Genomic DNA, 8829 nt, shown 5'->3' on the forward strand with positions numbered 1-8829 from the left:
ATGGAAATTTGCAAGCCAAGTTTTGAACAAAATCTTTTGCATAATTGGTGGATGGGACTGAAAATTAATGTCATGATTTAATGAGCTGAGCCCACAATGCACCTTGCCTGTCTGGATTTAGGTATCTTTGTGAAGCCTTCCCTTTCAGCCATGACAGCCATTAAATCTGATTACCAAAAAAAAAGCTAGATTTAAAATGAGATATTCAAATCACTGTCCTATAAAACCAGGATCTTCAAATAAGCAAGTTTATTCAACCGTGTTGCTTTCCCTATGGGAGCAAAAGGTTGTGTTTGGTTGTTTTTTTTTTTATTAAATGTAATATCATTTTTAAAAATCACTTTCAATATTGTTCATTTTATATTTATTATTATCTATCATTTTACAGTGTATTAATCAGAGTAATTGTGAATATGTGCATAACATGCAAAATATATTCTATAATGAACATGACTTTTGGTTGTTTTTTTCTTTTGTCAGTCATAGGGTTTGAACTCTGGGCCTAGGCACTGTCCCTCAGCTCTTCAGCTCAAGGCTAGCGTTACCACTTGAGCCACAGTACCACTTCCTTTTTTTGAGTGGTTTATTGGAGATAAGAGTCTCATGGACTTTTCCTGCCCTGGCTGGCTTTGAACTGCGATCCTCAGATCTCAGCCTCCTAAGTAGCTAGGATTACAGGTGTGAGCCAACAGCGCCCAGTTGAACATGTATTTTTATAAATATATACTTATATATATTACTCATAAATATATACTCATATTTACTCATGTTTGTAGCTCATGTGTATAACTTCTAAAGTTCGGTGTCTATAATTTCTTTTTTTTTTTTGTCGGTCGTGGGGCTTGAACTCTGGGCCTGGGCGCTGTCCCTCAGCTCTTCAGCTCAAGGCGAGCGCTCTACCACTTGAGCTACAGCGCCACTTCCGGTTTTCTGGTGGTTTATTGGAGATAGGAGTCTCACGGTCTCTCCTGCCCGGGCTGGCTTTGAACCTCGATCCTCAGATCTCAGCCTCCTGAGTAGCTAGGATTACAGGCGTGAGCCACCAGCGCCCGGCTATAATTTCTTTTTGTGAATGTGCCAGACGTGGGGCTTGGATGCAGGATACCCTGAGTTCTCAGGGTTTTTTGCTCAAGGCTGGTGCTCTACTACTTTGAGCCACAGCTCCACTTCCAGCTTTTTGCTGGTTAATTGGAGATAAGAGTCTCACAGACTTTTCTGCCCATGCAGCCTTCAAACCAGATCCTCGGATCTCAGCCTCCTGAGTAGCCACATTGACAGTGTGAGCATCCAGGTGTGCCTATAATTTATAAACAAATAGATGGGGGGAGGGGGGGAAAGCTGTCCAACATTTGCTTTCAAGACAGGCTCTTACTAGTTGACCAAACTATCCTTGAACTCCAACCTTCCTCCCTCAGCCCCCAGAAAGCTGAAATTCCAGGCACGCATCACCACACCCAGCTCAACATTTTTTTTATTGATATAAGAACAATAAAGTTTGAGTGGGAGGGTGTTGGCAGTGCCTAAGGGCCCCTCCAGTCTGGGCACTGGAGACTTGCTGGGTGTGGATATTCGTAATAAAGATGTCTCAGGACCAGGCCCCACCTGCTCCATGCTGGTGAAGGGTCAATTAGAGTCTCAGGCACGTGTGTTTTATAGGTAAGAAGGCACAGGTCCTAAAGAATGAGAACTGAGAGCCAATAGCAGCCTCTCTATAAAGACGCTGACCTCTTCCCCTAGAACATGAAGGATGTCTGCCACCTCCTCCTCACCCATCCCACCTAACAAGAGGGAAAAATGGCTTTCCTTCTGCTCTAAGGGGTGCTCCTGAGACCCTGAAAGGCAATTATCTTTCTTGGTTCATACAGATTGTGAATTCAGATATCCAGGACCCCAGGTCTGAGCTTTTACCTACTCTGTTCTCTCTAGAACTTAATGTAGAACCTGAATTTTGGGGGTTTTGATTTTTGGGTTTGGGAGAGGTTTGTTTGGGTATGTTGTTTTTGTTGTTGTTGTTTTGTCAGATGTGGGCTTGAACTCAGGGCCTGGACACTCTCCCTGAGTTCTTTTTCTCAAGGTGAGCGCTCTACCACTTTGAGCCACAGTGCTACTTCTGGTTTTCTGGTGGTGAATTGGACATAAGAGTCTCACAGACTTTCCTGCCTAGGCTGTTTTCAAGCCATGATCCTCAGATCTCAGCCTCCTGAGTAGCTTGGATTACAGGCGTGAGCCACCAGCACTCGGCTGTTGGGGGGCGGGGGGAACATGTATGCACACATGCACGCACCATTCCTAGAACTTAAACTCGGAACCTAGGTGCTGTCTCTGAGCCTTTTAGCTCAAGGCTAGCATTCTGCCACTTGAGCCACAGCTTCACTTTGAGCTTTTTTGGTGCTTAAATGGAGGTGAGAATCTTACAAACTTTCTTCTCTGGGCTGGCTTTGAACCACAATCCCCAGATCTCAGCCTCCTGAGTAGATAGGATTACAGGCACAAGCCCCCTTTGGTTTCTTTTCTTTCTTTTTTTCTGCTACTAAAATGCTCATTATTGTCTCTGTGGGGAAGTTCTTCCTGCTATTAATTTCAGATTTGCATGCTGAAAATAAATCCTAAACTGTTCAGTAGCAAGGATCTTGTGCCTGATCTTGTGTGCCTGTCTTCATTCCAAAGAAGGAAGAATTCCAGAGGACAGTAGGGCCTATACCTCCGCTACCCCTTGGGGGGGGTGGGCCACAGCCCTCCCTGAAGCAAAAACACTTCCTAAGCAGGAATGTACTCATGGCCTTTCCTCCCTGTCTTTTCCTTGCCTAAAGGTATGCTCTGCATCTCCACTGCCCATGACATACAATCCAGGCTGCTGAGAGTAACGTGTATAACCTTTAAGCCTCTGTCCCCACCCCAATGCACCACGTCACAGAAGCCACAAAAGATAGGACTAAAGATTGAACCCAGCGCCTCTAGCATACCAGGCAAGCTCTCTACTACTTGAGCCACACCCCTGGCCTTACATTAGATGATTTAAACAAAGAGCATCTCCTGGCAATTTTTCTGGGCTTACAATAAACAACAGAGAGCTGGACACCAAGTGGCTCACACTTATCACCCTAGCTATTTGGGAAGCTGAGATCTGGAGGATCACAACTGGAAAACAGAAAAGTCTTGTGAAATTCCATTTACAAAATAATTATCAAAAAGCAGGCTTGGAAGCATGGCTCAAGTGGTAGAGTGCCAGCCATGCAAGTGTGAGGCCCTGAGTGTAAACCCCAGTACCTACAAAAAACAAAAAAAAAAAATCAGGAGGGTGAGAGGAGGCAACTGTCCCCCTCCCCCCACCCCCTAAAGCTGCTACATGGGAACCACCAGCTCTGACACTCACAAGACTTTCTTGACTTCCAGAACTGATTTGGGGATCAGGAAGCCGTTTCAGACACAGCTTCTCCATGCTCACAGAAGAGGATGCGGGATGCTCAAAGGCAGCTGATAAAAACCCAGGTCAGGCCAGGCACTGGTGGCTTATAATCCTAGCTACTCAGAAGCCTGAGATCTGAGGATTGTACTTTGGGGTGGGGGAGGGTGGTGTCTGGTCGTGGGGCCTGAACTCTGGGCCTGGGCGCTGTCCCTCAGCTCTTCAGCTCAAGGCTAGCGCTCTACCACTTGAGCCACAGCGCCACTTCCAGCTTTTTTCTTTTTGCTTATATGGTGCTGGGGAATCGAACCCATGGCCTCAGGCATGCAAGGCAAGCGCTCTACCACTGAGCACCCTTCCCAGCCCCTGAGGATTGTAGTTTAGAGCCAGCCCAGGCAGGAAAGTCCATGAGACTCTTATCTCCAACTAACCACCAGAAAACCGCCCGTGGCACTGTGCATACTTGAGCAAAAAAAAAAAAAAAAAAAATGCTCAGGGACATCACCCAGGTCCTGAGTTCAAGCCCTATGTCTGACCACCCCCCCTGCAAAAAAAAAGAAAAGGCCAGGAACTTGTCCACAAAGCAGAACAGGGACACTGGGCAGCCCATCTTGAGATTAGCCTGCTGGCATCTCAGTTCTCTAACTATTCCAACCTGCCCAGGCTGGGCTCTGCCTCCTCTCTGTGCTAGATGCCCCATGATCCCCTGATAAGGGGAGAACTAGGGCCATGGAAAGGGAGGAAGGGACTTCCAGGGAGCTCCCACCCTGGGGCACAGGCCGGACCACAGGAGGGCGAATCAATGTGCAGTATGGTGTATCGCCCCTTCAGAGAGCATGGTGCCCCTGCTGAGCCCAGCGGCTCTGCGCCCCATTCCTATTCCCAGGCGGTAAAAGGCAGAGAGAAAAAGACACAGGCATAAGCCCCTCCCTCTGGGCCCACCACAATGGCACCCAATGATGCTGGGTAAGGGGCTCCTGCCCACTGGTGCCCTGCTTTGCTAAGGTCAAGGACCCAAGGTCAGTCAAGACACTTCCTCTCTGCTAGCTCTGCCAACCCGTCCTCCAACCCCAACACACGTACTTGCACACACACACTCACTCACACACACACACACACACACACACACACACACAAACACACAGAAACACACACCCCAACCTGCCAGCCCAGGCCACTCCTCCAAAGCTTCCCTTCCCCCAGCCCGCGCCTGCCCCACCTGAGCTGGTTGGGACACGCAGGGGTGGGGCCTGCGGCTGTCAAGGCCACGTGCAGGGGGGAGGGACTGCCTAGAGGGCCGGCTGCTCTTCAGGTGAGCCTGGAGGTGAGCCCGCCCCCCCCTTACTCTTCACTGAGCTCCCAACCACAGAACTGCACACAGCCAGCCACACAGCTAGCCTCCCGCTGCCTGCCCGGACACCAGGTATGTGTCTTTGTTCTTAAAGAAAAATTCAGTGCCCTCTCACCCCTCTCCCCCAACCCACTTAACCCTTTGTTCTCAGGTTTTTTGCCGCTTCTGGGGCAGATGGACAAAATCGGGGAGGAGACTGTAGGTGACAGAGATAGAGTCAGGATCAGACAACTGAGGGTAGCGCTTACAAAGGGACTAAGTCTGTACTGCACTCTTGCTGCACAGATGAGAAACTGGAGGTCCAGGGCACTCGGGAAGGGATGGGACAAAGACCTGGGTCTCCTGCCTCCCAGCAGGAACATTGTGCCCCTCTGAAGCAGGTGGGACTGATTGCTGGCACCCCCTGGGTGCGGGGGAAATGGATGACCCAACTGGGTATGTGCTTTGTAGGGGACGCAGACTTCACCCTCTGTCTTCACTCATGGAGGTGCCTTCACTCATGGAGGCTTCTAGAAGGGAGAGAAGAAGTCAGGAGAAAAGGTGGCTTGCCAGGGTCCCAGGAGTACCCTGACTGGAGTCCTTAGGAAACAAAGAAAGAGGCTGGAGCACCAGAAGGTAGAAGGCGCACGCACGTGCGTGTGCGCACACACACACACACACACACACACACACACACACACACACACACACATTCTCTGCCTCTTAAGAGTGGGAAGGAATCAGCTCAACTGTTCTGGTAAAAATAGAGGTGGGCAAGCAAGATCCTGGAATACAGCAACGCAGTACAGCACTGGCTTGGCAGTCCACTGGTACAGGGAAGGTTAAAAGTGAGAAGAGCTTGAAGAAGAGCCTCTAGGTTGGCTGGCTGCCCTTTGCTGTGTCCCAGTATGTTCCAGAACCATAGGAGGAGCTGAAGTTGAAGGGGATTGTGTGTGTGTGTGTGTGTGTGTGTATCTGTGTCTGTGTCTGTGTCTATGTCCTGGGGCCTAGGGCCTGAACTGGGGACCTGGGAGACACTATCCCTGAACAATTTTGCTCAAGGCTGGTACTCTACCATTTGAGCCACAGCTCCACTTCTGGCTTTTTTGGTGGTTCATCAGAGATAAGAGTCCCATGGACTTTCCTGCCTAGTCTGGCTTTGAACCATGATCCTCAGATCTCAGCCTTCTAAATAGCCAGAATCGTAGACATGAGCTGACCTGTGCCACATAAGGTAACTGTGTGGGAGGGTGGAACCAACAACGCCCAGGGTTCAAGCCCTGGTTCCTCTCCTAGAGGTTGGGTGAGCTTGGATGAATCCCTCCATCTCTCCCTCAAGGCAATCCACAGGACCATTGGAGAATGAGATCGGTAGGGCCTGTCATTAGCATAGGCTCACAGCACTGATGAGGCAGCCGAGACCCTCTCAGAGCAGAAAGAACCCTTCTCCTGACTGGCACAGAAACAGTGTCCAAATCCATAGGCAGACCCAGCTTGCAGGGCCCCCTGTGAAGTCAGGGTCTCCCCTCGCCTGCTCCCCTCCCCCACTCCCAGGGCCTGGCTGAGAAGCCAGTAGGGAGTGTCCAGATCCTGTCCCAACAAACCCAGGACACTTGAAGCCACGTCTCCAGCCCCGTGTCCTCAGCTGCCCCTGGGGGAAAGAGCTCCGAGGCCGTCTCCCTTCTACTGCCATTTATAGCCACACTTCCCTGCCTGGGGTTTACCATCCCTTCCAGGTTCCCAGCCAGGGAGAAAAATTGGCAGCAAGCATCTAGAAGGCTGTGTGGGAGGAAAAGAAGAGGGACCTGGCGTTTGTCATTCACTATGTCACCTTAGGCAGATCCCTTTCCAGATCTCACTTGAACTGTACTTGAACTCCACTGGACTTGAGGAGTTAAGACTCCGCACCTCCAAGGTCTGGATTTGAATCCTGAATCCTACTCCACCTCCCTCCTCTTCTCCCCGCAACCCCCGCCCAATACTTTGGATGGATATGCAGCCTGTGAAACTTTTCCGAGTGTCAGTAAAGTGGAGGGAGATGGTGCAATACTTCCCAGAGTGGTGCACTAAGGTTTGAGTTACTTAATCAAATCCTCTGTAAACCCAGTGGGTGCTTGACAGGTAAGAGTGCCACCATCACCATAATCCATTTTCTTTTCTTTCTTTCCTTCCTTCCTTCCTCCCTCCCTCCCTCCCTTCTTTCCTTCCTTCCTTCCTTCTTCCCTTCTTTCCTTCCTTCCTTCCTCCCTTCCTTCTTTTTGTCAGTCCTGGGCCTTGAACTCAGGGCCTTAGGCATGCATTGTCCCTGAGCATCTTTTGCTCAAGGCTGACGCTCTACCACTCTGAGCCACAGCGCCACTGGTGGTTCATTGGCGATAAGAGTCTCGCAGACTTTCCTGCCCAGGCTGGCTTTGAACCTCCATGCTCAGATCTCAGTCTCCTCTGTAGCTAGGATTGCAAACGTGAGCCACCAGCACCCCTGCTTCATAATCCTTTTTCAATTCACTCACAGCTGACTGGTCTCAAGTATTTTTTTTTCCTGCGCTTACGGCTGACTCTAGAGCAGAAAATGGATGAAGAAGGCCATCTTGGGAAAAGGGAGCACTGAGGAATACTAGGGCTCAGGCAGGCAGTGGGAACACAGCCCATGTGTGCCAACCACATAGGGTTTCCTCATCCATGCCTCCTTCCCATCCTCACGGAGGAACTAGTGCATTGGATGAAGGTTAGACAACAGAAAAGACTTTCCATAGGAAAGGAAATGAGGAAGTTGACCATCTCTTTCCTTTGAGGAACCCCCAGGGAATGAATATCATCTGATCATGTCACTCTCTAGCTCATGACTTCTGTGACTGCCCATTGCCCTCAGGGTTGAGTAGGCAAGTTCTGAGTCAATGTGAAAAAAAAAAAAAAATTTGGCGGGATCTGGCTAGCCTGCCTCTTCTGCCCCAACTCTAGCTCTCTCCACCTCATGCACTGCTTCCTAGATGCTCAGTAACGCTGCTTGGTTTCCCCTATCTCTCGGCTGGGTCTTTGCACACACGTCCCCCCTGCTTTGAGCACTGCCCGCCTCCTCTCTCCACCTGCCCTGCCCCACTAGTTCCTGGTTTTTCTTTGTATGTTCCTAGCTGCAGCAAGTCCTTCCTAACCTCCCTACCGGTGCCACACAGTCCCCTCTGCTTCCTCTCCTCCTGGTGACACTTTTTACAGTTGCTGCCTTCTTTTTTCTTTTTCATTTATTCATTCATTCATTCATTGTTCAATCCTGGGGCTTGAACTCAGAGCCTGGACACTGTTCTTGTGCTCTTTGTGCTCAAGGCTAGCCCTCTACCACTTTGTGCCACAGCGCCGATCCTGGTTTTCTGGTGGTTAATTGGGGATAAGAGTCTCACAGGGACTCTCCTGCCCCAGCTGGCTTTGAACCCAATCCTCAGATCTCAGCTTCCTGAGTAGCTAGGATTACAGGCGTGAGCCACTGGCATCCTGCAGTTGCTCTCCTCTTCACCACCCTCCCCCACCCACTTTCTCCAAGTGGCCTAAGTTGCTGGGATCCAATCAACAGACTGCCAGAGATCCAGTCCAGCTCTGACATTTGCTGGATGTATGACCCTTGGGCAAATTACTCACCTCTCTGTGTCTCAGTTCTCTCCTTGTAAAATGGGATTATAACTGTTGCTACCTCATGAGGTTGTCACAAGGACTTTAAAAGGCTGTCAGGGTAAATATCAGGGCCTATTGCGTAGTAATTACTCCATAAACGCCAGCTAGTACTTAATAATATGCCTAAGGAGCACAAAGGCACAATGCCTAAGTGCATCGGATGGTACAAAAGAATGTTTATCAAAATGAACTCCAGAAAACGGAAACAAAGAGATTGTTCTTTGTTGATGATTTGTTTTCTTTTTGTCTTGTTTGTTCACTTATCTGTCTTTGGGAGGGTAAAGCTGGGGCACAGAAATGGGGAGACAAAGGGTGAACAAATGCAGCAGTGGAGTGGTGCTGTGGCTCAAAGTGGTAGAGCACTAGCCTTGAGCAGAAGAGATCAAGGGCAGTGCCCAGGCCCTGAGTTCAAGGCCCATGATCGGAAAAAAAAAAA

The sequence above is a fragment of the Dipodomys spectabilis genome, unplaced genomic scaffold (assembly GCF_019054845.1).
Source record: "Dipodomys spectabilis isolate Male_0828 unplaced genomic scaffold, ASM1905484v1 ptg000018l, whole genome shotgun sequence".
Taxonomy (NCBI): Eukaryota; Metazoa; Chordata; class Mammalia; order Rodentia; family Heteromyidae; genus Dipodomys; species Dipodomys spectabilis.